The sequence below is a fragment of the Ambystoma mexicanum genome, chromosome 2q, assembly GCF_040938575.1.
Source record: "Ambystoma mexicanum isolate Mex_15411 chromosome 2q, UKY_AmexF1_1, whole genome shotgun sequence".
NCBI classification, from domain to species: domain Eukaryota; kingdom Metazoa; phylum Chordata; class Amphibia; order Caudata; family Ambystomatidae; genus Ambystoma; species Ambystoma mexicanum.
Genome location: NC_090924.1, coordinates 129,154,160 through 129,181,579, shown reverse-complemented (window position 1 = coordinate 129,181,579; position 27,420 = coordinate 129,154,160). Strand labels below are relative to the sequence as shown.

The 27,420-nt window shown below is 47.4% G+C and overlaps 18 non-coding genes across 18 annotated transcripts; all 18 read right to left on the bottom strand.

Annotated features, from left to right (window-relative positions):
• Positions 1-736: 736 nt before the first annotated feature.
• TRNAV-UAC (transfer RNA valine (anticodon UAC)) lies at positions 737-809 on the bottom strand. The gene has a single exon. It is a non-coding gene; the product is annotated as a tRNA-Val (tRNA).
• A 414-nt stretch (positions 810-1,223) lies between these two features.
• On the bottom strand, positions 1,224-1,295 carry TRNAP-CGG (transfer RNA proline (anticodon CGG)). The gene has a single exon. It is a non-coding gene; the product is annotated as a tRNA-Pro (tRNA).
• A 2,623-nt stretch (positions 1,296-3,918) lies between these two features.
• TRNAV-UAC (transfer RNA valine (anticodon UAC)) lies at positions 3,919-3,991 on the bottom strand. The gene has a single exon. It is a non-coding gene; the product is annotated as a tRNA-Val (tRNA).
• A 414-nt stretch (positions 3,992-4,405) lies between these two features.
• On the bottom strand, positions 4,406-4,477 carry TRNAP-CGG (transfer RNA proline (anticodon CGG)). The gene has a single exon. It is a non-coding gene; the product is annotated as a tRNA-Pro (tRNA).
• Positions 4,478-7,184: 2,707 nt separating this feature from the next.
• TRNAV-UAC (transfer RNA valine (anticodon UAC)) lies at positions 7,185-7,257 on the bottom strand. Its single transcript has one exon. It is a non-coding gene; the product is annotated as a tRNA-Val (tRNA).
• A 414-nt stretch (positions 7,258-7,671) lies between these two features.
• TRNAP-CGG (transfer RNA proline (anticodon CGG)) lies at positions 7,672-7,743 on the bottom strand. Its single transcript has one exon. It is a non-coding gene; the product is annotated as a tRNA-Pro (tRNA).
• A 2,691-nt stretch (positions 7,744-10,434) lies between these two features.
• TRNAV-UAC (transfer RNA valine (anticodon UAC)) lies at positions 10,435-10,507 on the bottom strand. The gene has a single exon. It is a non-coding gene; the product is annotated as a tRNA-Val (tRNA).
• Positions 10,508-10,922: 415 nt separating this feature from the next.
• TRNAP-CGG (transfer RNA proline (anticodon CGG)) lies at positions 10,923-10,994 on the bottom strand. Its single transcript has one exon. It is a non-coding gene; the product is annotated as a tRNA-Pro (tRNA).
• Positions 10,995-13,686: 2,692 nt separating this feature from the next.
• Positions 13,687-13,759, bottom strand: TRNAV-UAC (transfer RNA valine (anticodon UAC)). The gene has a single exon. It is a non-coding gene; the product is annotated as a tRNA-Val (tRNA).
• A 414-nt stretch (positions 13,760-14,173) lies between these two features.
• On the bottom strand, positions 14,174-14,245 carry TRNAP-CGG (transfer RNA proline (anticodon CGG)). Its single transcript has one exon. It is a non-coding gene; the product is annotated as a tRNA-Pro (tRNA).
• A 2,719-nt stretch (positions 14,246-16,964) lies between these two features.
• TRNAV-UAC (transfer RNA valine (anticodon UAC)) lies at positions 16,965-17,037 on the bottom strand. Its single transcript has one exon. It is a non-coding gene; the product is annotated as a tRNA-Val (tRNA).
• Positions 17,038-17,452: 415 nt separating this feature from the next.
• On the bottom strand, positions 17,453-17,524 carry TRNAP-CGG (transfer RNA proline (anticodon CGG)). Its single transcript has one exon. It is a non-coding gene; the product is annotated as a tRNA-Pro (tRNA).
• Positions 17,525-20,224: 2,700 nt separating this feature from the next.
• On the bottom strand, positions 20,225-20,297 carry TRNAV-UAC (transfer RNA valine (anticodon UAC)). Its single transcript has one exon. It is a non-coding gene; the product is annotated as a tRNA-Val (tRNA).
• Positions 20,298-20,711: 414 nt separating this feature from the next.
• TRNAP-CGG (transfer RNA proline (anticodon CGG)) lies at positions 20,712-20,783 on the bottom strand. Its single transcript has one exon. It is a non-coding gene; the product is annotated as a tRNA-Pro (tRNA).
• Positions 20,784-23,466: 2,683 nt separating this feature from the next.
• On the bottom strand, positions 23,467-23,539 carry TRNAV-UAC (transfer RNA valine (anticodon UAC)). Its single transcript has one exon. It is a non-coding gene; the product is annotated as a tRNA-Val (tRNA).
• A 415-nt stretch (positions 23,540-23,954) lies between these two features.
• TRNAP-CGG (transfer RNA proline (anticodon CGG)) lies at positions 23,955-24,026 on the bottom strand. The gene has a single exon. It is a non-coding gene; the product is annotated as a tRNA-Pro (tRNA).
• Positions 24,027-26,782: 2,756 nt separating this feature from the next.
• On the bottom strand, positions 26,783-26,855 carry TRNAV-UAC (transfer RNA valine (anticodon UAC)). The gene has a single exon. It is a non-coding gene; the product is annotated as a tRNA-Val (tRNA).
• Positions 26,856-27,269: 414 nt separating this feature from the next.
• On the bottom strand, positions 27,270-27,341 carry TRNAP-CGG (transfer RNA proline (anticodon CGG)). The gene has a single exon. It is a non-coding gene; the product is annotated as a tRNA-Pro (tRNA).
• Positions 27,342-27,420: the final 79 nt, after the last annotated feature.

Sequence of the window (27,420 nt, the reverse complement as noted above, 5' to 3'; positions counted from 1 at the left end):
GTCCTGTGATCATCTGACGGAATTGTACTCAGCGTTTCCACCCCCCTTAGGCTTCGAGGCCAAGAATGCCTATTCCTGAAGTTTGTTCCTGCCGCTGAAAGCCTTGTCGGTGTATGAGCCAAATGAATGCCCCAGTCGGCACGCTCTGACTGTCTTCATAGCTCTTCTTCTCGTCCTGAAGGTGTTGGCACATTGACATCAGGATCAATGAAGCTGGTGGCACACCCTCCCTTCCATTCGCCCGTGAAGGGTACGTATAAAAGAGCTGTTGATGCACAGAAGAAGAAATCTAGCACAACACCAACGCGGTCTGCTGATCAATTGAAAGTGGACAAAGTGAGCGAGTGAGAGCCTTCATTTTGCACCGGATCTGCATTGGCAGAAGCTCTGAGGGCTAGGAATTTTCTTTTGCCCTTGAAAAAAAGAAAAATCCAATATCACATCTGCCTGGGTGCATGAACATTGCTCAGGGAAAAGCAGCGCCACCCTTCTGTAAGAAATAGCATTGCACAACTGCTCCCTCAGCTTTCCATCCAACTATACATAAGCACGCACATATGCAGGCATGCAATTTTAATTCATCACATATTCGGAGCAAATGTGAGTGCGCTCGTCTACTCAGAATTTATTTCAAAGCGTGTCAGAGGAACTGCTTCTTCCGTTGCAACTGCAAATAAGTTCATGGCTTGAGCTTCGAGATGGTGGAACATGAAAAGTGTAAAATGCCATCCTCTGCTGTTTCTGCCCGGTCTCGAACCAGGGACCTTTCGCGTGTAAGGCGAACGTGATAACCACTACACTACAGAAACTGCTGCATGCTATGCCCTCTGGCGGTTGAGAGAATAGGGTCAAGTAACAGTGCAATTGTCTCTGTTTGAACACTTATCAAATGCCTCACGCCCAAAGCTTTACAAATGCAGCTCATCACACACACGGCGTTACAAGCATGAACACTCAGACAAGTGTGCCAGCTGAGAGGCCGTGCAGTCTGAAGATGTAAGGGCCTCTTTAGGCATTGGTATGGGACAGCCATGAATTAACAAACAAATCCAGAAAGGTGACTGAGAGCTACTTGGGACTCCTTAATGCATGGCGCAATGAGGCGGTCCGCAAAGAGGCTTAGGAAGCCCAATGTTCATCGACCATTGTCCATCCATCAGTCCAGAGTCTATAGAATTGAAAAACACATGTGTAAAAAAGTATCGGGCAAGGCACCAATCAATGGGCTCGTCCGGGATTTGAACCCGGGACCTCTCGCACCCGAAGCGAGAATCATACCCCTAGACCAACGAGCCTACACTTGCAGAGTAGTCTAGACAATATGTAGGGATTTGACTTGGCAGTTGTACCTCTTGAGGATTGTAGCACAAGAGTATCTCTTCCTAACGTTTGCTCCTAAAGCCCGTCCTCGTCCCTAAATGATGCAAAGGCTGAGCGTCTTCACAGGTCTACTCCTCATCCCGAAGGTTGGTGGACCATTGACATCAGGGTGAAAGGTGCTTGCGATACACTGTTCCTTCCTTCCTTCCTTCCTTCCTTCCTTCCTTCCTTCCTTCCTTCCTTCGTTCCTTCCTTCCTTCCTTCCTTCCTTCCTTCCTTCCTTCCTCTTATGCTGTTTATGTAATAAGAGGGGACGATACACAGAAGAGAGAGAGTGGCCCAACACACTAGACTAGCAGTCTTCTGATCAATCTGCAGCTGGCAAGGTGGGGGAGAGACTTTATTTTGCACCTGCTGGGATATGCATTGGCAGAAGCTCTGAGGGCTGGGCCTTTCCTTTTGCCTGTAAAAACAAAAAGCAGCCCTCCTCCCTCCAGCCCTGAGAGCATGGGCGTGACACTGGCAAAAGCAGCATCTCCCCTTTGGTAAAGATGACCATTGCACAGCTGCTCACTCAGAGCTCGATCGTGCTCGATCAGGCGAGATATATTTAGGTCACCAGCAAAGTCTGTTCTCTTTTCTTGCGTAGGGTGAGCATTCACAGAGCCCAGCTTCGTTGACAAGAGTGCAAAAGGTGTATACTAAAAGCTTTCTGCTTTACTTGAGCGCCATGGCCGTTATTATATTTTGGCTGCTCCAAGCAATCTCTGTCCAGCCTATGCAAATTTCCAGCTCAAATTTTCCCAGCACTCAAAAAGTCCCTCCTCCCGCCAGCTATGCTTTCAGGAAGTTCAGCAGAAGCAGTCCAACTTCTGTTCCCAGTTCAGAGGAAAAGCTTTCTCGGGCCAGAGAAAGCCAGGGAATCACTGTACCGGCAAGTGCATTTCTTACAACTGGTAATCCCTCAGAACACAGAAATGAAGAAGCTGTATATGAAAATGTGATATTTCTTTGGTACACTAACCTATGTAACTAATATGCACCATTTCAGAGGACGGAGCGGACCCAACTGTGATCCCAGAGGCCCAAATACCCAGCAGTAGGGAAAAGAAATCCTCTCTGTGCTCTGCAACATTACATACACAAAATGAAGGCGCGTGCATTTTATTATTGGCCCCATATACAGAATACATGTGAGGATGCTTGCCTTCCCAGTGTATTTCTCAAGCTCTTGAGAGCATATGCTATTTCCATGGGAACGCAAATAAGTTCATACTTTACATTTGTGTGTGACAAAAGGGGAAAAAAACGATTTTGTGTAAAATGCCAGCAGAGAGTGTTTCTGCCCGGTCTCGAACGTGCTAACCACTACACTACAGAAACAACTGCTTGCATCCCTTTGTAGGGACTGGGAGAACAGGTGCAAAGGGCTTTGCAAGTGGACCTGCTTAAAGACTAATCAAATGCCTTGCGCCTGAAGCTCACACAATCCAGCCTAAAACATACGTCCTATCAAGCATGCGCACATATACAAGTATGCCTGTTGAGGGTCTATGCAGCGTACAGAGGGAAGGACATATTTCCACTTTGAGATCGGACGGCCAAAACTCACAAGCAAATCAAGGAATGTTACTGAGAGCTAACAGAGAACACAAAGTGCTTGTCGCAAGGACATGGCAGGCAAAGAGGTTCAGGAAGTGAATTGTTCATCGACTACTGCTTACCGAGAAAGCCAGAGAGTCTGTCCAATGAAAATAACATTGGAAAAAAAAAAAAGGAGCTCAATTTACCCACCTTGATCGGGCTCCTCCGGACCTCTCGCACCCAAAGCGAGAATCATACCCCTAGACCAACGAGCCACGGTCCTGTGATCATCTGACGGAATTGTACTCAGCGTTTCCACCCCCCTTAGGCTTCGAGACCAAGAATGCCTATTCCTGAAGTTTGTTCCTGCCGCTGAAAGCCTTGTCGGTGTATGAGCCAAATGAATGCCCCAGTCGGCACGCTCTGACTGTCTTCATAGCTCTTCTTCTCGTCCTGAAGGTGTTGGCACATTGACATCAGGATCAATGAAGCTGGTGGCACACCCTCCCTTCCATTCGCCCGTGAAGGGTACGTATAAAAGAGCTGTTGATGCACAGAAGAAGAAATCTAGCACAACACCAACGCGGTCTGCTGATCAATTGAAAGTGGACAAAGTGAGCGAGTGAGAGCCTTCATTTTGCACCGGATCTGCATTGGCAGAAGCTCTGAGGGCTAGGAATTTTCTTTTGCCCTTGAAAAAAAGAAAAATCCAATATCACATCTGCCTGGGTGCATGAACATTGCTCAGGGAAAAGCAGCGCCACCCTTCTGTAAGAAATAGCATTGCACAACTGCTCCCTCAGCTTTCCATCCAACTATACATAAGCACGCACATATGCAGGCATGCAATTTTAATTCATCACATATTCGGAGCAAATGTGAGTGCGCTCGTCTACTCAGAATTTATTTCAAAGCGTGTCAGAGGAACTGCTTCTTCCGTTGCAACTGCAAATAAGTTCATGGCTTGAGCTTCGAGATGGTGGAACATGAAAAGTGTAAAATGCCACCCTCTGCTGTTTCTGCCCGGTCTCGAACCAGGGACCTTTCGCGTGTAAGGCGAACGTGATAACCACTACACTACAGAAACTGCTGCATGCTATGCCCTCTGGCGGTTGAGAGAATAGGGTCAAGTAACAGTGCAATTGTCTCTGTTTGAACACTTATCAAATGCCTCACGCCCAAAGCTTTACAAATGCAGCTCATCACACACACGGCGTTACAAGCATGAACACTCAGACAAGTGTGCCAGCTGAGAGGCCGTGCAGTCTGAAGATGTAAGGGCCTCTTTAGGCATTGGTATGGGACAGCCATGAATTAACAAACAAATCCAGAAAGGTGACTGAGAGCTACTTGGGACTCCTTAATGCATGGCGCAATGAGGCGGTCCGCAAAGAGGCTTAGGAAGCCCAATGTTCATCGACCATTGTCCATCCATCAGTCCAGAGTCTATAGAATTGAAAAACACATGTGTAAAAAAGTATCGGGCCAGGCACCAATCAATGGGCTCGTCCGGGATTTGAACCCGGGACCTCTCGCACCCGAAGCGAGAATCATACCCCTAGACCAACGAGCCTACACTTGCAGAGTAGTCTAGACAATATGTAGGGATTTGACTTGGCAGTTGTACCTCTTGAGGATTGTAGCACAAGAGTATCTCTTCCTAACGTTTGCTCCTAAAGCCCGTCCTCGTCCCTAAATGATGCAAAGGCTGAGCGTCTTCACAGGTCTACTCCTCATCCCGAAGGTTGGTGGACCATTGACATCAGGGTGAAAGGTGCTTGCGATACACTGTTCCTTCCTTCCTTCCTTCCTTCCTTCCTTCCTTCCTTCCTTCCTTCCTTCCTTCCTTCCTTCCTTCCTTCCTTCCTTCCTTCCTTCCTTCCTTCCTTCCTTCCTTCCTTCCTTCCTTCCTTCCTTCCTTCCTTCCTTCCTTCCTTCCTTCCTTCCTTCCTTCCTTCCTTCCTTCCTCTTATGCTGTTTATGTAATAAGAGGGGACGATACACAGAAGAGAGAGAGTGGCCCAACACACTAGACTAGCAGTCTTCTGATCAATCTGCAGCTGGCAAGGTGGGGGAGAGACTTTATTTTGCACCTGCTGGGATATGCATTGGCAGAAGCTCTGAGGGCTGGGCCTTTCCTTTTGCCTGTAAAAACAAAAAGCAGCCCTCCTCCCTCCAGCCCTGAGAGCATGGGTGTGACACTGGCAAAAGCAGCATCTCCCCTTTGGTAAAGATGACCATTGCAAAGCTGCTCACTCAGAGCTCGATCGTGCTCGATCAGGCGAGATATATTTAGGTCACCAGCAAAGTCTGTTCTCTTTTCTTGCGTAGGGTGAGCATTCACAGAGCCCAGCTTCGTTGACAAGAGTGCAAAAGGTGTATACTAAAAGCTTTCTGCTTTACTTGAGCGCCATGGCCGTTATTATATTTTGGCTGCTCCAAGCAATCTCTGTCCAGCCTATGCAAATTTCCAGCTCAAATTTTCCCAGCACTCAAAAAGTCCCTCCTCCCGCCAGCTATGCTTTCAGGAAGTTCAGCAGAAGCAGTCCAACTTCTGTTCCCAGTTCAGAGGAAAAGCTTTCTCGGGCCAGAGAAAGCCAGGGAATCACTGTACCGGCAAGTGCATTTCTTACAACTGGTAATCCCTCAGAACACAGAAATGAAGAAGCTGTATATGAAAATGTGATATTTCTTTGGTACACTAACCTATGTAACTAATATGCACCATTTCAGAGGACGGAGCGGACCCAACTGTGATCCCAGAGACCCAAATACCCAGCAGTAGGGAAAAGAAATCCTCTCTGTGCTCTGCAACATTACATACACAAAATGAAGGCGCGTGCATTTTATTATTGGCCCCATATACAGAATACATGTGAGGATGCTTGCCTTCCCAGTGTATTTCTCAAGCTCTTGAGAGCATATGCTATTTCCATGGGAACGCAAATAAGTTCATACTTTACATTTGTGTGTGACAAAAGGGGAAAAAAACGATTTTGTGTAAAATGCCAGCAGAGAGTGTTTCTGCCCGGTCTCGAACGTGCTAACCACTACACTACAGAAACAACTGCTTGCATCCCTTTGTAGGGACTGGGAGAACAGGTGCAAAGGGCTTTGCAAGTGGACCTGCTTAAAGACTAATCAAATGCCTTGCGCCTGAAGCTCACACAATCCAGCCTAAAACATACGTCCTATCAAGCATGCGCACATATACAAGTATGCCTGTTGAGGGTCTATGCAGCGTACAGAGGGAAGGACATATTTCCACTTTGAGATCGGACGGCCAAAACTCACAAGCAAATCAAGGAATGTTACTGAGAGCTAACAGAGAACACAAAGTGCTTGTCGCAAGGACATGGCAGGCAAAGAGGTTCAGGAAGTGAATTGTTCATCGACTACTGCTTACCGAGAAAGCCAGAGAGTCTGTCCAATGAAAATAACATTGGAAAAAAAAAAAAGGAGCTCAAGTTACCCACCTTGATCGGGCTCCTCCGGACCTCTCGCACCCAAAGCGAGAATCATACCCCTAGACCAACGAGCCACGGTCCTGTGATCATCTGACGGAATTGTACTCAGCGTTTCCACCCCCCTTAGGCTTCGAGGCCAAGAATGCCTATTCCTGAAGTTTGTTCCTGCCGCTGAAAGCCTTGTCGGTGTATGAGCCAAATGAATGCCCCAGTCGGCACGCTCTGACTGTCTTCATAGCTCTTCTTCTCGTCCTGAAGGTGTTGGCACATTGACATCAGGATCAATGAAGCTGGTGGCACACCCTCCCTTCCATTCGCCCGTGAAGGGTACGTATAAAAGAGCTGTTGATGCACAGAAGAAGAAATCTAGCACAACACCAACGCGGTCTGCTGATCAATTGAAAGTGGACAAAGTGAGCGAGTGAGAGCCTTCATTTTGCACCGGATCTGCATTGGCAGAAGCTCTGAGGGCTAGGAATTTTCTTTTGCCCTTGAAAAAAAGAAAAATCCAATATCACATCTGCCTGGGTGCATGAACATTGCTCAGGGAAAAGCAGCGCCACCCTTCTGTAAGAAATAGCATTGCACAACTGCTCCCTCAGCTTTCCATCCAACTATACATAAGCACGCACATATGCAGGCATGCAATTTTAATTCATCACATATTCGGAGCAAATGTGAGTGCGCTCGTCTACTCAGAATTTATTTCAAAGCGTGTCAGAGGAACTGCTTCTTCCGTTGCAACTGCAAATAAGTTCATGGCTTGAGCTTCGAGATGGTGGAACATGAAAAGTGTAAAATGCCACCCTCTGCTGTTTCTGCCCGGTCTCGAACCAGGGACCTTTCGCGTGTAAGGCGAACGTGATAACCACTACACTACAGAAACTGCTGCATGCTATGCCCTCTGGCGGTTGAGAGAATAGGGTCAAGTAACAGTGCAATTGTCTCTGTTTGAACACTTATCAAATGCCTCACGCCCAAAGCTTTACAAATGCAGCTCATCACACACACGGCGTTACAAGCATGAACACTCAGACAAGTGTGCCAGCTGAGAGGCCGTGCAGTCTGAAGATGTAAGGGCCTCTTTAGGCATTGGTATGGGACAGCCATGAATTAACAAACAAATCCAGAAAGGTGACTGAGAGCTACTTGGGACTCCTTAATGCATGGCGCAATGAGGCGGTCCGCAAAGAGGCTTAGGAAGCCCAATGTTCATCGACCATTGTCCATCCATCAGTCCAGAGTCTATAGAATTGAAAAACACATGTGTAAAAAAGTATCGGGCCAGGCACCAATCAATGGGCTCGTCCGGGATTTGAACCCGGGACCTCTCGCACCCGAAGCGAGAATCATACCCCTAGACCAACGAGCCTACACTTGCAGAGTAGTCTAGACAATATGTAGGGATTTGACTTGGCAGTTGTACCTCTTGAGGATTGTAGCACAAGAGTATCTCTTCCTAACGTTTGCTCCTAAAGCCCGTCCTCGTCCCTAAATGATGCAAAGGCTGAGCGTCTTCACAGGTCTACTCCTCATCCCGAAGGTTGGTGGACCATTGACATCAGGGTGAAAGGTGCTTGCGATACACTGTTCCTTCCTTCCTTCCTTCCTTCCTTCCTTCCTTCCTTCCTTCCTTCCTTCCTTCCTTCCTTCCTTCCTTCCTTCCTTCCTTCCTTCCTTCCTTCCTTCCTTCCTTCCTTCCTTCCTTCCTTCCTTCCTTCCTTCCTTCCTTCCTTCCTTCCTTCCTTCCTCTTATGCTGTTTATGTAATAAGAGGGGACGATACACAGAAGAGAGAGAGTGGCCCAACACACTAGACTAGCAGTCTTCTGATCAATCTGCAGCTGGCAAGGTGGGGGAGAGACTTTATTTTGCACCTGCTGGGATATGCATTGGCAGAAGCTCTGAGGGCTGGGCCTTTCCTTTTGCCTGTAAAAACAAAAAGCAGCCCTCCTCCCTCCAGCCCTGAGAGCATGGGTGTGACACTGGCAAAAGCAGCATCTCCCCTTTGGTAAAGATGACCATTGCAAAGCTGCTCACTCAGAGCTCGATCGTGCTCGATCAGGCGAGATATATTTAGGTCACCAGCAAAGTCTGTTCTCTTTTCTTGCGTAGGGTGAGCATTCACAGAGCCCAGCTTCGTTGACAAGAGTGCAAAAGGTGTATACTAAAAGCTTTCTGCTTTACTTGAGCGCCATGGCCGTTATTATATTTTGGCTGCTCCAAGCAATCTCTGTCCAGCCTATGCAAATTTCCAGCTCAAATTTTCCCAGCACTCAAAAAGTCCCTCCTCCCGCCAGCTATGCTTTCAGGAAGTTCAGCAGAAGCAGTCCAACTTCTGTTCCCAGTTCAGAGGAAAAGCTTTCTCGGGCCAGAGAAAGCCAGGGAATCACTGTACCGGCAAGTGCATTTCTTACAACTGGTAATCCCTCAGAACACAGAAATGAAGAAGCTGTATATGAAAATGTGATATTTCTTTGGTACACTAACCTATGTAACTAATATGCACCATTTCAGAGGACGGAGCGGACCCAACTGTGATCCCAGAGACCCAAATACCCAGCAGTAGGGAAAAGAAATCCTCTCTGTGCTCTGCAACATTACATACACAAAATGAAGGCGCGTGCATTTTATTATTGGCCCCATATACACAATACATGTGAGGATGCTTGCCTTCCCAGTGTATTTCTCAAGCTCTTGAGAGCATATGCTATTTCCATGGGAACGCAAATAAGTTCATACTTTACATTTGTGTGTGACAAAAGGGGAAAAAAACGATTTTGTGTAAAATGCCAGCAGAGAGTGTTTCTGCCCGGTCTCGAACGTGCTAACCACTACACTACAGAAACAACTGCTTGCATCCCTTTGTAGGGACTGGGAGAACAGGTGCAAAGGGCTTTGCAAGTGGACCTGCTTAAAGACTAATCAAATGCCTTGCGCCTGAAGCTCACACAATCCAGCCTAAAACATACGTCCTATCAAGCATGCGCACATATACAAGTATGCCTGTTGAGGGTCTATGCAGCGTACAGAGGGAAGGACATATTTCCACTTTGAGATCGGACGGCCAAAACTCACAAGCAAATCAAGGAATGTTACTGAGAGCTAACAGAGAACACAAAGTGCTTGTCGCAAGGACATGGCAGGCAAAGAGGTTCAGGAAGTGAATTGTTCATCGACTACTGCTTACCGAGAAAGCCAGAGAGTCTGTCCAATGAAAATAACATTGGAAAAAAAAAAAAGGAGCTCAAGTTACCCACCTTGATCGGGCTCCTCCGGACCTCTCGCACCCAAAGCGAGAATCATACCCCTAGACCAACGAGCCACGGTCCTGTGATCATCTGACGGAATTGTACTCAGCGTTTCCACCCCCCTTAGGCTTCGAGGCCAAGAATGCCTATTCCTGAAGTTTGTTCCTGCCGCTGAAAGCCTTGTCGGTGTATGAGCCAAATGAATGCCCCAGTCGGCACGCTCTGACTGTCTTCATAGCTCTTCTTCTCGTCCTGAAGGTGTTGGCACATTGACATCAGGATCAATGAAGCTGGTGGCACACCCTCCCTTCCATTCGCCCGTGAAGGGTACGTATAAAAGAGCTGTTGATGCACAGAAGAAGAAATCTAGCACAACACCAACGCGGTCTGCTGATCAATTGAAAGTGGACAAAGTGAGCGAGTGAGAGCCTTCATTTTGCACCGGATCTGCATTGGCAGAAGCTCTGAGGGCTAGGAATTTTCTTTTGCCCTTGAAAAAAAGAAAAATCCAATATCACATCTGCCTGGGTGCATGAACATTGCTCAGGGAAAAGCAGCGCCACCCTTCTGTAAGAAATAGCATTGCACAACTGCTCCCTCAGCTTTCCATCCAACTATACATAAGCACGCACATATGCAGGCATGCAATTTTAATTCATCACATATTCGGAGCAAATGTGAGTGCGCTCGTCTACTCAGAATTTATTTCAAAGCGTGTCAGAGGAACTGCTTCTTCCGTTGCAACTGCAAATAAGTTCATGGCTTGCGCTTCGAGATGGTGGAACATGAAAAGTGTAAAATGCCACCCTCTGCTGTTTCTGCCCGGTCTCGAACCAGGGACCTTTCGCGTGTAAGGCGAACGTGATAACCACTACACTACAGAAACTGCTGCATGCTATGCCCTCTGGCGGTTGAGAGAATAGGGTCAAGTAACAGTGCAATTGTCTCTGTTTGAACACTTATCAAATGCCTCACGCCCAAAGCTTTACAAATGCAGCTCATCACACACACGGCGTTACAAGCATGAACACTCAGACAAGTGTGCCAGCTGAGAGGCCGTGCAGTCTGAAGATGTAAGGGCCTCTTTAGGCATTGGTATGGGACAGCCATGAATTAACAAACAAATCCAGAAAGGTGACTGAGAGCTACTTGGGACTCCTTAATGCATGGCGCAATGAGGCGGTCCGCAAAGAGGCTTAGGAAGCCCAATGTTCATCGACCATTGTCCATCCATCAGTCCACAGTCTATAGAATTGAAAAACACATGTGTAAAAAAAGTATCGGGCCAGGCACCAATCAATGGGCTCGTCCGGGATTTGAACCCGGGACCTCTCGCACCCGAAGCGAGAATCATACCCCTAGACCAACGAGCCTACACTTGCAGAGTAGTCTAGACAATATGTAGGGATTTGACTTGGCAGTTGTACCTCTTGAGGATTGTAGCACAAGAGTATCTCTTCCTAACGTTTGCTCCTAAAGCCCGTCCTTGTCCCTAAATGATGCAAAGGCTGAGCGTCTTCACAGGTCTACTCCTCATCCCGAAGGTTGGTGGACCATTGACATCAGGGTGAAAGGTGCTTGCGATACACTGTTCCTTCCTTCCTTCCTTCCTTCCTTCCTTCCTTCCTTCCTTCCTTCCTTCCTTCCTTCCTTCCTTCCTTCCTTCCTTCCTTCCTTCCTTCCTTCCTTCCTTCCTTCCTTCCTTCCTTCCTTCCTTCCTTCCTTCCTTCCTTCCTTCCTTCCTTCCTTCCTCTTATGCTGTTTATGTAATAAGAGGGGACGATACACAGAAGAGAGAGAGTGGCCCAACACACTAGACTAGCAGTCTTCTGATCAATCTGCAGCTGGCAAGGTGGGGGAGAGACTTTATTTTGCACCTGCTGGGATATGCATTGGCAGAAGCTCTGAGGGCTGGGCCTTTCCTTTTGCCTGTAAAAACAAAAAGCAGCCCTCCTCCCTCCAGCCCTGAGAGCATGGGCGTGACACTGGCAAAAGCAGCATCTCCCCTTTGGTAAAGATGACCATTGCACAGCTGCTCACTCAGAGCTCGATCGTGCTCGATCAGGCGAGATATATATTTAGGTCACCAGCAAAGTCTGTTCTCTTTTCTTGCGTAGGGTGAGCATTCACAGAGCCCAGCTTCGTTGACAAGAGTGCAAAAGGTGTATACTAAAAGCTTTCTGCTTTACTTGAGCGCCATGGCCGTTATTATATTTTGGCTGCTCCAAGCAATCTCTGTCCAGCCTATGCAAATTTCCAGCTCAAATTTTCCCAGCACTCAAAAAGTCCCTCCTCCCGCCAGCTATGCTTTCAGGAAGTTCAGCAGAAGCAGTCCAACTTCTGTTCCCAGTTCAGAGGAAAAGCTTTCTCGGGCCAGAGAAAGCCAGGGAATCACTGTACCGGCAAGTGCATTTCTTACAACTGGTAATCCCTCAGAACACAGAAATGAAGAAGCTGTATATGAAAATGTGATATTTCTTTGGTACACTAACCTATGTAACTAATATGCACCATTTCAGAGGACGGAGCGGACCCAACTGTGATCCCAGAGACCCAAATACCCAGCAGTAGGGAAAAGAAATCCTCTCTGTGCTCTGCAACATTACATACACAAAATGAAGGCGCGTGCATTTTATTATTGGCCCCATATACACAATACATGTGAGGATGCTTGCCTTCCCAGTGTATTTCTCAAGCTCTTGAGAGCATATGCTATTTCCATGGGAACGCAAATAAGTTCATACTTTACATTTGTGTGTGACAAAAGGGGAAAAAAACGATTTTGTGTAAAATGCCAGCAGAGAGTGTTTCTGCCCGGTCTCGAACGTGCTAACCACTACACTACAGAAACAACTGCTTGCATCCCTTTGTAGGGACTGGGAGAACAGGTGCAAAGGGCTTTGCAAGTGGACCTGCTTAAAGACTAATCAAATGCCTTGCGCCTGAAGCTCACACAATCCAGCCTAAAACATACGTCCTATCAAGCATGCGCACATATACAAGTATGCCTGTTGAGGGTCTATGCAGCGTACAGAGGGAAGGACATATTTCCACTTTGAGATCGGACGGCCAAAACTCACAAGCAAATCAAGGAATGTTACTGAGAGCTAACAGAGAACACAAAGTGCTTGTCGCAAGGACATGGCAGGCAAAGAGGTTCAGGAAGTGAATTGTTCATCGACTACTGCTTACCGAGAAAGCCAGAGAGTCTGTCCAATGAAAATAACATTGGAAAAAAAAAAAGGAGCTCAAGTTACCCACCTTGATCGGGCTCCTCCGGACCTCTCGCACCCAAAGCGAGAATCATACCCCTAGACCAACGAGCCACGGTCCTGTGATCATCTGACGGAATTGTACTCAGCGTTTCCACCCCCCTTAGGCTTCGAGGCCAAGAATGCCTATTCCTGAAGTTTGTTCCTGCCGCTGAAAGCCTTGTCGGTGTATGAGCCAAATGAATGCCCCAGTCGGCACGCTCTGACTGTCTTCATAGCTCTTCTTCTCGTCCTGAAGGTGTTGGCACATTGACATCAGGATCAATGAAGCTGGTGGCACACCCTCCCTTCCATTCGCCCGTGAAGGGTACGTATAAAAGAGCTGTTGATGCACAGAAGAAGAAATCTAGCATAACACCAACGCGGTCTGCTGATCAATTGAAAGTGGACAAAGTGAGCGAGTGAGAGCCTTCATTTTGCACCGGATCTGCATTGGCAGAAGCTCTGAGGGCTAGGAATTTTCTTTTGCCCTTGAAAAAAAGAAAAATCCAATATCACATCTGCCTGGGTGCATGAACATTGCTCAGGGAAAAGCAGCGCCACCCTTCTGTAAGAAATAGCATTGCACAACTGCTCCCTCAGCTTTCCATCCAACTATACATAAGCACGCACATATGCAGGCATGCAATTTTAATTCATCACATATTCGGAGCAAATGTGAGTGCGCTCGTCTACTCAGAATTTATTTCAAAGCGTGTCAGAGGAACTGCTTCTTCCGTTGCAACTGCAAATAAGTTCATGGCTTGAGCTTCGAGATGGTGGAACATGAAAAGTGTAAAATGCCACCCTCTGCTGTTTCTGCCCGGTCTCGAACCAGGGACCTTTCGCGTGTAAGGCGAACGTGATAACCACTACACTACAGAAACTGCTGCATGCTATGCCCTCTGGCGGTTGAGAGAATAGGGTCAAGTAACAGTGCAATTGTCTCTGTTTGAACACTTATCAAATGCCTCACGCCCAAAGCTTTACAAATGCAGCTCATCACACACACGGCGTTACAAGCATGAACACTCAGACAAGTGTGCCAGCTGAGAGGCCGTGCAGTCTGAAGATGTAAGGGCCTCTTTAGGCATTGGTATGGGACAGCCATGAATTAACAAACAAATCCAGAAAGGTGACTGAGAGCTACTTGGGACTCCTTAATGCATGGCGCAATGAGGCGGTCCGCAAAGAGGCTTAGGAAGCCCAATGTTCATCGACCATTGTCCATCCATCAGTCCAGAGTCTATAGAATTGAAAAACACATGTGTAAAAAAGTATCGGGCCAGGCACCAATCAATGGGCTCGTCCGGGATTTGAACCCGGGACCTCTCGCACCCGAAGCGAGAATCATACCCCTAGACCAACGAGCCTACACTTGCAGAGTAGTCTAGACAATATGTAGGGATTTGACTTGGCAGTTGTACCTCTTGAGGATTGTAGCACAAGAGTATCTCTTCCTAACGTTTGCTCCTAAAGCCCGTCCTCGTCCCTAAATGATGCAAAGGCTGAGCGTCTTCACAGGTCTACTCCTCATCCCGAAGGTTGGTGGACCATTGACATCAGGGTGAAAGGTGCTTGCGATACACTGTTCCTTCCTTCCTTCCTTCCTTCCTTCCTTCCTTCCTTCCTTCCTTCCTTCCTTCCTTCCTTCCTTCCTTCCTTCCTTCCTTCCTTCCTTCCTTCCTTCCTTCCTTCCTTCCTTCCTTCCTTCCTTCCTTCCTTCCTTCCTTCCTTCCTTCCTTCCTTCCTTCCTTCCTTCCTTCCTTCCTTCCTTCCTCTTATGCTGTTTATGTAATAAGAGGGGACGATACACAGAAGAGAGAGAGTGGCCCAACACACTAGACTAGCAGTCTTCTGATCAATCTGCAGCTGGCAAGGTGGGGGAAAGACTTTATTTTGCACCTGCTGGGATATGCATTGGCAGAAGCTCTGAGGGCTGGGCCTTTCCTTTTGCCTGTAAAAACAAAAAGCAGCCCTCCTCCCTCCAGCCCTGAGAGCATGGGTGTGACACTGGCAAAAGCAGCATCTCCCCTTTGGTAAAGATGACCATTGCAAAGCTGCTCACTCAGAGCTCGATCGTGCTCGATCAGGCGAGATATATTTAGGTCACCAGCAAAGTCTGTTCTCTTTTCTTGCGTAGGGTGAGCATTCACAGAGCCCAGCTTCGTTGACAAGAGTGCAAAAGGTGTATACTAAAAGCTTTCTGCTTTACTTGAGCGCCATGGCCGTTATTATATTTTGGCTGCTCCAAGCAATCTCTGTCCAGCCTATGCAAATTTCCAGCTCAAATTTTCCCAGCACTCAAAAAGTCCCTCCTCCCGCCAGCTATGCTTTCAGGAAGTTCAGCAGAAGCAGTCCAACTTCTGTTCCCAGTTCAGAGGAAAAGCTTTCTCGGGCCAGAGAAAGCCAGGGAATCACTGTACCGGCAAGTGCATTTCTTACAACTGGTAATCCCTCAGAACACAGAAATGAAGAAGCTGTATATGAAAATGTGATATTTCTTTGGTACACTAACCTATGTAACTAATATCCACCATTTCAGAGGACGGAGCGGACCCAACTGTGATCCCAGAGACCCAAATACCCAGCAGTAGGGAAAAGAAATCCTCTCTGTGCTCTGCAACATTACATACACAAAATGAAGGCGCGTGCATTTTATTATTGGCCCCATATACACAATACATGTGAGGATGCTTGCCTTCCCAGTGTATTTCTCAAGCTCTTGAGAGCATATGCTATTTCCATGGGAACGCAAATAAGTTCATACTTTACATTTGTGTGTGACAAAAGGGGAAAAAAACGATTTTGTGTAAAATGCCAGCAGAGAGTGTTTCTGCCCGGTCTCGAACGTGCTAACCACTACACTACAGAAACAACTGCTTGCATCCCTTTGTAGGGACTGGGAGAACAGGTGCAAAGGGCTTTGCAAGTGGACCTGCTTAAAGACTAATCAAATGCCTTGCGCCTGAAGCTCACACAATCCAGCCTAAAACATACGTCCTATCAAGCATGCGCACATATACAAGTATGCCTGTTGAGGGTCTATGCAGCGTACAGAGGGAAGGACATATTTCCACTTTGAGATCGGACGGCCAAAACTCACAAGCAAATCAAGGAATGTTACTGAGAGCTAACAGAGAACACAAAGTGCTTGTCGCAAGGACATGGCAGGCAAAGAGGTTCAGGAAGTGAATTGTTCATCGACTACTGCTTACCGAGAAAGCCAGAGAGTCTGTCCAATGAAAATAACATTGGAAAAAAAAAAAAGGAGCTCAAGTTACCCACCTTGATCGGGCTCCTCCGGACCTCTCGCACCCAAAGCGAGAATCATACCCCTAGACCAACGAGCCACGGTCCTGTGATCATCTGACGGAATTGTACTCAGCGTTTCCACCCCCCTTAGGCTTCGAGGCCAAGAATGCCTATTCCTGAAGTTTGTTCCTGCCGCTGAAAGCCTTGTCGGTGTATGAGCCAAATGAATGCCCCAGTCGGCACGCTCTGACTGTCTTCATAGCTCTTCTTCTCGTCCTGAAGGTGTTGGCACATTGACATCAGGATCAATGAAGCTGGTGGCACACCCTCCCTTCCATTCGCCCGTGAAGGGTACGTATAAAAGAGCTGTTGATGCACAGAAGAAGAAATCTAGCACAACACCAACGCGGTCTGCTGATCAATTGAAAGTGGACAAAGTGAGCGAGTGAGAGCCTTCATTTTGCACCGGATCTGCATTGGCAGAAGCTCTGAGGGCTAGGAATTTTCTTTTGCCCTTGAAAAAAAGAAAAATCCAATATCACATCTGCCTGGGTGCATGAACATTGCTCAGGGAAAAGCAGCGCCACCCTTCTGTAAGAAATAGCATTGCACAACTGCTCCCTCAGCTTTCCATCCAACTATACATAAGCACGCACATATGCAGGCATGCAATTTTAATTCATCACATATTCGGAGCAAATGTGAGTGCGCTCGTCTACTCAGAATTTATTTCAAAGCGTGTCAGAGGAACTGCTTCTTCCGTTGCAACTGCAAATAAGTTCATGGCTTGCGCTTCGAGATGGTGGAACATGAAAAGTGTAAAATGCCACCCTCTGCTGTTTCTGCCCGGTCTCGAACCAGGGACCTTTCGCGTGTAAGGCGAACGTGATAACCACTACACTACAGAAACTGCTGCATGCTATGCCCTCTGGCGGTTGAGAGAATAGGGTCAAGTAACAGTGCAATTGTCTCTGTTTGAACACTTATCAAATGCCTCACGCCCAAAGCTTTACAAATGCAGCTCATCACACACACGGCGTTACAAGCATGAACACTCAGACAAGTGTGCCAGCTGAGAGGCCGTGCAGTCTGAAGATGTAAGGGCCTCTTTAGGCATTGGTATGGGACAGCCATGAATTAACAAACAAATCCAGAAAGGTGACTGAGAGCTACTTGGGACTCCTTAATGCATGGCGCAATGAGGCGGTCCGCAAAGAGGCTTAGGAAGCCCAATGTTCATCGACCATTGTCCATCCATCAGTCCACAGTCTATAGAATTGAAAAACACATGTGTAAAAAAAGTATCGGGCCAGGCACCAATCAATGGGCTCGTCCGGGATTTGAACCCGGGACCTCTCGCACCCGAAGCGAGAATCATACCCCTAGACCAACGAGCCTACACTTGCAGAGTAGTCTAGACAATATGTAGGGATTTGACTTGGCAGTTGTACCTCTTGAGGATTGTAGCACAAGAGTATCTCTTCCTAACGTTTGCTCCTAAAGCCCGTCCTTGTCCCTAAATGATGCAAAGGCTGAGCGTCTTCACAGGTCTACTCCTCATCCCGAAGGTTGGTGGACCATTGACATCAGGGTGAAAGGTGCTTGCGATACACTGTTCCTTCCTTCCTTCCTTCCTTCCTTCCTTCCTTCCTTCCTTCCTTCCTTCCTTCCTTCCTTCCTTCCTTCCTTCCTTCCTTCCTTCCTTCCTTCCTTCCTTCCTTCCTTCCTTCCTTCCTTCCTTCCTTCCTTCCTTCCTTCCTTCCTTCCTTCCTTCCTTCCTTCCTCTTATGCTGTTTATGTAATAAGAGGGGACGATACACAGAAGAGAGAGAGTGGCCCAACACACTAGACTAGCAGTCTTCTGATCAATCTGCAGCTGGCAAGGTGGGGGAGAGACTTTATTTTGCACCTGCTGGGATATGCATTGGCAGAAGCTCTGAGGGCTGGGCCTTTCCTTTTGCCTGTAAAAACAAAAAGCAGCCCTCCTCCCTCCAGCCCTGAGAGCATGGGCGTGACACTGGCAAAAGCAGCATCTCCCCTTTGGTAAAGATGACCATTGCACAGCTGCTCACTCAGAGCTCGATCGTGCTCGATCAGGCGAGATATATATTTAGGTCACCAGCAAAGTCTGTTCTCTTTTCTTGCGTAGGGTGAGCATTCACAGAGCCCAGCTTCGTTGACAAGAGTGCAAAAGGTGTATACTAAAAGCTTTCTGCTTTACTTGAGCGCCATGGCCGTTATTATATTTTGGCTGCTCCAAGCAATCTCTGTCCAGCCTATGCAAATTTCCAGCTCAAATTTTCCCAGCACTCAAAAAGTCCCTCCTCCCGCCAGCTATGCTTTCAGGAAGTTCAGCAGAAGCAGTCCAACTTCTGTTCCCAGTTCAGAGGAAAAGCTTTCTCGGGCCAGAGAAAGCCAGGGAATCACTGTACCGGCAAGTGCATTTCTTACAACTGGTAATCCCTCAGAACACAGAAATGAAGAAGCTGTATATGAAAATGTGATATTTCTTTGGTACACTAACCTATGTAACTAATATGCACCATTTCAGAGGACGGAGCGGACCCAACTGTGATCCCAGAGACCCAAATACCCAGCAGTAGGGAAAAGAAATCCTCTCTGTGCTCTGCAACATTACATACACAAAATGAAGGCGCGTGCATTTTATTATTGGCCCCATATACACAATACATGTGAGGATGCTTGCCTTCCCAGTGTATTTCTCAAGCTCTTGAGAGCATATGCTATTTCCATGGGAACGCAAATAAGTTCATACTTTACATTTGTGTGTGACAAAAGGGGAAAAAAACGATTTTGTGTAAAATGCCAGCAGAGAGTGTTTCTGCCCGGTCTCGAACGTGCTAACCACTACACTACAGAAACAACTGCTTGCATCCCTTTGTAGGGACTGGGAGAACAGGTGCAAAGGGCTTTGCAAGTGGACCTGCTTAAAGACTAATCAAATGCCTTGCGCCTGAAGCTCACACAATCCAGCCTAAAACATACGTCCTATCAAGCATGCGCACATATACAAGTATGCCTGTTGAGGGTCTATGCAGCGTACAGAGGGAAGGACATATTTCCACTTTGAGATCGGACGGCCAAAACTCACAAGCAAATCAAGGAATGTTACTGAGAGCTAACAGAGAACACAAAGTGCTTGTCGCAAGGACATGGCAGGCAAAGAGGTTCAGGAAGTGAATTGTTCATCGACTACTGCTTACCGAGAAAGCCAGAGAGTCTGTCCAATGAAAATAACATTGGAAAAAAAAAAAGGAGCTCAAGTTACCCACCTTGATCGGGCTCCTCCGGACCTCTCGCACCCAAAGCGAGAATCATACCCCTAGACCAACGAGCCACGGTCCTGTGATCATCTGACGGAATTGTACTCAGCGTTTCCACCCCCCTTAGGCTTCGAGGCCAAGAATGCCTATTCCTGAAGTTTGTTCCTGCCGCTGAAAGCCTTGTCGGTGTATGAGCCAAATGAATGCCCCAGTCGGCACGCTCTGACTGTCTTCATAGCTCTTCTTCTCGTCCTGAAGGTGTTGGCACATTGACATCAGGATCAATGAAGCTGGTGGCACACCCTCCCTTCCATTCGCCCGTGAAGGGTACGTATAAAAGAGCTGTTGATGCACAGAAGAAGAAATCTAGCATAACACCAACGCGGTCTGCTGATCAATTGAAAGTGGACAAAGTGAGCGAGTGAGAGCCTTCATTTTGCACCGGATCTGCATTGGCAGAAGCTCTGAGGGCTAGGAATTTTCTTTTGCCCTTGAAAAAAAGAAAAATCCAATATCACATCTGCCTGGGTGCATGAACATTGCTCAGGGAAAAGCAGCGCCACCCTTCTGTAAGAAATAGCATTGCACAACTGCTCCCTCAGCTTTCCATCCAACTATACATAAGCACGCACATATGCAGGCATGCAATTTTAATTCATCACATATTCGGAGCAAATGTGAGTGCGCTCGTCTACTCAGAATTTATTTCAAAGCGTGTCAGAGGAACTGCTTCTTCCGTTGCAACTGCAAATAAGTTCATGGCTTGAGCTTCGAGATGGTGGAACATGAAAAGTGTAAAATGCCACCCTCTGCTGTTTCTGCCCGGTCTCGAACCAGGGACCTTTCGCGTGTAAGGCGAACGTGATAACCACTACACTACAGAAACTGCTGCATGCTATGCCCTCTGGCGGTTGAGAGAATAGGGTCAAGTAACAGTGCAATTGTCTCTGTTTGAACACTTATCAAATGCCTCACGCCCAAAGCTTTACAAATGCAGCTCATCACACACACGGCGTTACAAGCATGAACACTCAGACAAGTGTGCCAGCTGAGAGGCCGTGCAGTCTGAAGATGTAAGGGCCTCTTTAGGCATTGGTATGGGACAGCCATGAATTAACAAACAAATCCAGAAAGGTGACTGAGAGCTACTTGGGACTCCTTAATGCATGGCGCAATGAGGCGGTCCGCAAAGAGGCTTAGGAAGCCCAATGTTCATCGACCATTGTCCATCCATCAGTCCAGAGTCTATAGAATTGAAAAACACATGTGTAAAAAAGTATCGGGCCAGGCACCAATCAATGGGCTCGTCCGGGATTTGAACCCGGGACCTCTCGCACCCGAAGCGAGAATCATACCCCTAGACCAACGAGCCTACACTTGCAGAGTAGTCTAGACAATATGTAGGGATTTGACTTGGCAGTTGTACCTCTTGAGGATTGTAGCACAAGAGTATCTCTTCCTAACGTTTGCTCCTAAAGCCCGTCCTCGTCCCTAAATGATGCAAAGGCTGAGCGTCTTCACAGGTCTACTCCTCATCCCGAAGGTTGGTGGACCATTGACATCAGGGTGAAAGGTGCTTGCGATACACTGTTCCTTCCTTCCTTCCTTCCTTCCTTCCTTCCTTCCTTCCTTCCTTCCTTCCTTCCTTCCTTCCTTCCTTCCTTCCTTCCTTCCTTCCTTCCTTCCTTCCTTCCTTCCTTCCTTCCTTCCTTCCTTCCTTCCTTCCTTCCTTCCTTCCTTCCTCTTATGCTGTTTATGTAATAAGAGGGGACGATACACAGAAGAGAGAGAGTGGCCCAACACACTAGACTAGCAGTCTTCTGATCAATCTGCAGCTGGCAAGGTGGGGGAAAGACTTTATTTTGCACCTGCTGGGATATGCATTGGCAGAAGCTCTGAGGGCTGGGCCTTTCCTTTTGCCTGTAAAAACAAAAAGCAGCCCTCCTCCCTCCAGCCCTGAGAGCATGGGTGTGACACTGGCAAAAGCAGCATCTCCCCTTTGGTAAAGATGACCATTGCAAAGCTGCTCACTCAGAGCTCGATCGTGCTCGATCAGGCGAGATATATTTAGGTCACCAGCAAAGTCTGTTCTCTTTTCTTGCGTAGGGTGAGCATTCACAGAGCCCAGCTTCGTTGACAAGAGTGCAAAAGGTGTATACTAAAAGCTTTCTGCTTTACTTGAGCGCCATGGCCGTTATTATATTTTGGCTGCTCCAAGCAATCTCTGTCCAGCCTATGCAAATTTCCAGCTCAAATTTTCCCAGCACTCAAAAAGTCCCTCCTCCCGCCAGCTATGCTTTCAGGAAGTTCAGCAGAAGCAGTCCAACTTCTGTTCCCAGTTCAGAGGAAAAGCTTTCTCGGGCCAGAGAAAGCCAGGGAATCACTGTACCGGCAAGTGCATTTCTTACAACTGGTAATCCCTCAGAACACAGAAATGAAGAAGCTGTATATGAAAATGTGATATTTCTTTGGTACACTAACCTATGTAACTAATATCCACCATTTCAGAGGACGGAGCGGACCCAACTGTGATCCCAGAGACCCAAATACCCAGCAGTAGGGAAAAGAAATCCTCTCTGTGCTCTGCAACATTACATACACAAAATGAAGGCGCGTGCATTTTATTATTGGCCCCATATACACAATACATGTGAGGATGCTTGCCTTCCCAGTGTATTTCTCAAGCTCTTGAGAGCATATGCTATTTCCATGGGAACGCAAATAAGTTCATACTTTACATTTGTGTGTGACAAAAGGGGAAAAAAACGATTTTGTGTAAAATGCCAGCAGAGAGTGTTTCTGCCCGGTCTCGAACGTGCTAACCACTACACTACAGAAACAACTGCTTGCATCCCTTTGTAGGGACTGGGAGAACAGGTGCAAAGGGCTTTGCAAGTGGACCTGCTTAAAGACTAATCAAATGCCTTGCGCCTGAAGCTCACACAATCCAGCCTAAAACATACGTCCTATCAAGCATGCGCACATATACAAGTATGCCTGTTGAGGGTCTATGCAGCGTACAGAGGGAAGGACATATTTCCACTTTGAGATCGGACGGCCAAAACTCACAAGCAAATCAAGGAATGTTACTGAGAGCTAACAGAGAACACAAAGTGCTTGTCGCAAGGACATGGCAGGCAAAGAGGTTCAGGAAGTGAATTGTTCATCGACTACTGCTTACCGAGAAAGCCAGAGAGTCTGTCCAATGAAAATAACATTGGAAAAAAAAAAAAGGAGCTCAAGTTACCCACCTTGATCGGGCTCCTCCGGACCTCTCGCACCCAAAGCGAGAATCATACCCCTAGACCAACGAGCCACGGTCCTGTGATCATCTGACGGAATTGTACTCAGCGTTTCCACCCCCCTTAGGCTTCGAGGCCAAGAATGCCTATTCCTGAAGTTTGTTCCTGCCGCTGAAAGCCTTGTCGGTGTATGAGCCAAATGAATGCCCCAGTCGGCACGCTCTGACTGTCTTCATAGCTCTTCTTCTCGTCCTGAAGGTGTTGGCACATTGACATCAGGATCAATGAAGCTGGTGGCACACCCTCCCTTCCATTCGCCCGTGAAGGGTACGTATAAAAGAGCTGTTGATGCACAGAAGAAGAAATCTAGCACAACACCAACGCGGTCTGCTGATCAATTGAAAGTGGACAAAGTGAGCGAGTGAGAGCCTTCATTTTGCACCGGATCTGCATTGGCAGAAGCTCTGAGGGCTAGGAATTTTCTTTTGCCCTTGAAAAAAAGAAAAATCCAATATCACATCTGCCTGGGTGCATGAACATTGCTCAGGGAAAAGCAGCGCCACCCTTCTGTAAGAAATAGCATTGCACAACTGCTCCCTCAGCTTTCCATCCAACTATACATAAGCACGCACATATGCAGGCATGCAATTTTAATTCATCACATATTCGGAGCAAATGTGAGTGCGCTCGTCTACTCAGAATTTATTTCAAAGCGTGTCAGAGGAACTGCTTCTTCCGTTGCAACTGCAAATAAGTTCATGGCTTGCGCTTCGAGATGGTGGAACATGAAAAGTGTAAAATGCCACCCTCTGCTGTTTCTGCCCGGTCTCGAACCAGGGACCTTTCGCGTGTAAGGCGAACGTGATAACCACTACACTACAGAAACTGCTGCATGCTATGCCCTCTGGCGGTTGAGAGAATAGGGTCAAGTAACAGTGCAATTGTCTCTGTTTGAACACTTATCAAATGCCTCACGCCCAAAGCTTTACAAATGCAGCTCATCACACACACGGCGTTACAAGCATGAACACTCAGACAAGTGTGCCAGCTGAGAGGCCGTGCAGTCTGAAGATGTAAGGGCCTCTTTAGGCATTGGTATGGGACAGCCATGAATTAACAAACAAATCCAGAAAGGTGACTGAGAGCTACTTGGGACTCCTTAATGCATGGCGCAATGAGGCGGTCCGCAAAGAGGCTTAGGAAGCCCAATGTTCATCGACCATTGTCCATCCATCAGTCCACAGTCTATAGAATTGAAAAACACATGTGTAAAAAAAGTATCGGGCCAGGCACCAATCAATGGGCTCGTCCGGGATTTGAACCCGGGACCTCTCGCACCCGAAGCGAGAATCATACCCCTAGACCAACGAGCCTACACTTGCAGAGTAGTCTAGACAATATGTAGGGATTTGACTTGGCAGTTGTACCTCTTGAGGATTGTAGCACAAGAGTATCTCTTCCTAACGTTTGCTCCTAAAGCCCGTCCTTGTCCCTAAATGATGCAAAGGCTGAGCGTCTTCACAGGTCTACTCCTCATCCCGAAGGTTGGTGGACCATTGACATCAGGGTGAAAGGTGCTTGCGATACACTGTTCCTTCCTTCCTTCCTTCCTTCCTTCCTTCCTTCCTTCCTTCCTTCCTTCCTTCCTTCCTTCCTTCCTTCCTTCCTTCCTTCCTTCCTTCCTTCCTTCCTTCCTTCCTTCCTTCCTTCCTTCCTTCCTTCCTTCCTTCCTTCCTTCCTTCCTTCCTTCCTTCCTTCCTTCCTTCCTTCCTTCCTTCCTTCCTTCCTTCCTTCCTTCCTTCCTTCCTTCCTTCCTCTTATGCTGTTTATGTAATAAGAGGGGACGATACACAGAAGAGAGAGAGTGGCCCAACACACTAGACTAGCAGTCTTCTGATCAATCTGCAGCTGGCAAGGTGGGGGAGAGACTTTATTTTGCACCTGCTGGGATATGCATTGGCAGAAGCTCTGAGGGCTGGGCCTTTCCTTTTGCCTGTAAAAACAAAAAGCAGCCCTCCTCCCTCCAGCCCTGAGAGCATGGGCGTGACACTGGCAAAAGCAGCATCTCCCCTTTGGTAAAGATGACCATTGCACAGCTGCTCACTCAGAGCTCGATCGTGCTCGATCAGGCGAGATATATATTTAGGTCACCAGCAAAGTCTGTTCTCTTTTCTTGCGTAGGGTGAGCATTCACAGAGCCCAGCTTCGTTGACAAGAGTGCAAAAGGTGTATACTAAAAGCTTTCTGCTTTACTTGAGCGCCATGGCCGTTATTATATTTTGGCTGCTCCAAGCAATCTCTGTCCAGCCTATGCAAATTTCCAGCTCAAATTTCCCCAGCACTCAAAAAGTCCCTCCTCCCGCCAGCTATGCTTTCAGGAAGTTCAGCAGAAGCAGTCCAACTTCTGTTCCCAGTTCAGAGGAAAAGCTTTCTCGGGCCAGAGAAAGCCAGGGAATCACTGTACCGGCAAGTGCATTTCTTACAACTGGTAATCCCTCAGAACACAGAAATGAAGAAGCTGTATATGAAAATGTGATATTTCTTTGGTACACTAACCTATGTAACTAATATGCACCATTTCAGAGGACGGAGCGGACCCAACTGTGATCCCAGAGACCCAAATACCCAGCAGTAGGGAAAAGAAATCCTCTCTGTGCTCTGCAACATTACATACACAAAATGAAGGCGCGTGCATTTTATTATTGGCCCCATATACACAATACATGTGAGGATGCTTGCCTTCCCAGTGTATTTCTCAAGCTCTTGAGAGCATATGCTATTTCCATGGGAACGCAAATAAGTTCATACTTTACATTTGTGTGTGACAAAAGGGGAAAAAAACGATTTTGTGTAAAATGCCAGCAGAGAGTGTTTCTGCCCGGTCTCGAACGTGCTAACCACTACACTACAGAAACAACTGCTTGCATCCCTTTGTAGGGACTGGGAGAACAGGTGCAAAGGGCTTTGCAAGTGGACCTGCTTAAAGACTAATCAAATGCCTTGCGCCTGAAGCTCACACAATCCAGCCTAAAACATACGTCCTATCAAGCATGCGCACATATACAAGTATGCCTGTTGAGGGTCTATGCAGCGTACAGAGGGAAGGACATATTTCCACTTTGAGATCGGACGGCCAAAACTCACAAGCAAATCAAGGAATGTTACTGAGAGCTAACAGAGAACACAAAGTGCTTGTCGCAAGGACATGGCAGGCAAAGAGGTTCAGGAAGTGAATTGTTCATCGACTACTGCTTACCGAGAAAGCCAGAGAGTCTGTCCAATGAAAATAACATTGGAAAAAAAAAAAGGAGCTCAAGTTACCCACCTTGATCGGGCTCCTCCGGACCTCTCGCACCCAAAGCGAGAATCATACCCCTAGACCAACGAGCCACGGTCCTGTGATCATCTGACGGAATTGTACTCAGCGTTTCCACCCCCCTTAGGCTTCGAGGCCAAGAATGCCTATTCCTGAAGTTTGTTCCTGCCGCTGAAAGCCTTGTCGGTGTATGAGCCAAATGAATGCCCCAGTCGGCACGCTCTGACTGTCTTCATAGCTCTTCTTCTCGTCCTGAAGGTGTTGGCACATTGACATCAGGATCAATGAAGCTGGTGGCACACCCTCCCTTCCATTCGCCCGTGAAGGGTACGTATAAAAGAGCTGTTGATGCACAGAAGAAGAAATCTAGCATAACACCAACGCGGTCTGCTGATCAATTGAAAGTGGACAAAGTGAGCGAGTGAGAGCCTTCATTTTGCACCGGATCTGCATTGGCAGAAGCTCTGAGGGCTAGGAATTTTCTTTTGCCCTTGAAAAAAAGAAAAATCCAATATCACATCTGCCTGGGTGCATGAACATTGCTCAGGGAAAAGCAGCGCCACCCTTCTGTAAGAAATAGCATTGCACAACTGCTCCCTCAGCTTTCCATCCAACTATACATAAGCACGCACATATGCAGGCATGCAATTTTAATTCATCACATATTCGGAGCAAATGTGAGTGCGCTCGTCTACTCAGAATTTATTTCAAAGCGTGTCAGAGGAACTGCTTCTTCCGTTGCAACTGCAAATAAGTTCATGGCTTGAGCTTCGAGATGGTGGAACATGAAAAGTGTAAAATGCCACCCTCTGCTGTTTCTGCCCGGTCTCGAACCAGGGACCTTTCGCGTGTAAGGCGAACGTGATAACCACTACACTACAGAAACTGCTGCATGCTATGCCCTCTGGCGGTTGAGAGAATAGGGTCAAGTAACAGTGCAATTGTCTCTGTTTGAACACTTATCAAATGCCTCACGCCCAAAGCTTTACAAATGCAGCTCATCACACACACGGCGTTACAAGCATGAACACTCAGACAAGTGTGCCAGCTGAGAGGCCGTGCAGTCTGAAGATGTAAGGGCCTCTTTAGGCATTGGTATGGGACAGCCATGAATTAACAAACAAATCCAGAAAGGTGACTGAGAGCTACTTGGGACTCCTTAATGCATGGCGCAATGAGGCGGTCCGCAAAGAGGCTTAGGAAGCCCAATGTTCATCGACCATTGTCCATCCATCAGTCCAGAGTCTATAGAATTGAAAAACACATGTGTAAAAAAGTATCGGGCCAGGCACCAATCAATGGGCTCGTCCGGGATTTGAACCCGGGACCTCTCGCACCCGAAGCGAGAATCATACCCCTAGACCAACGAGCCTACACTTGCAGAGTAGTCTAGACAATATGTAGGGATTTGACTTGGCAGTTGTACCTCTTGAGGATTGTAGCACAAGAGT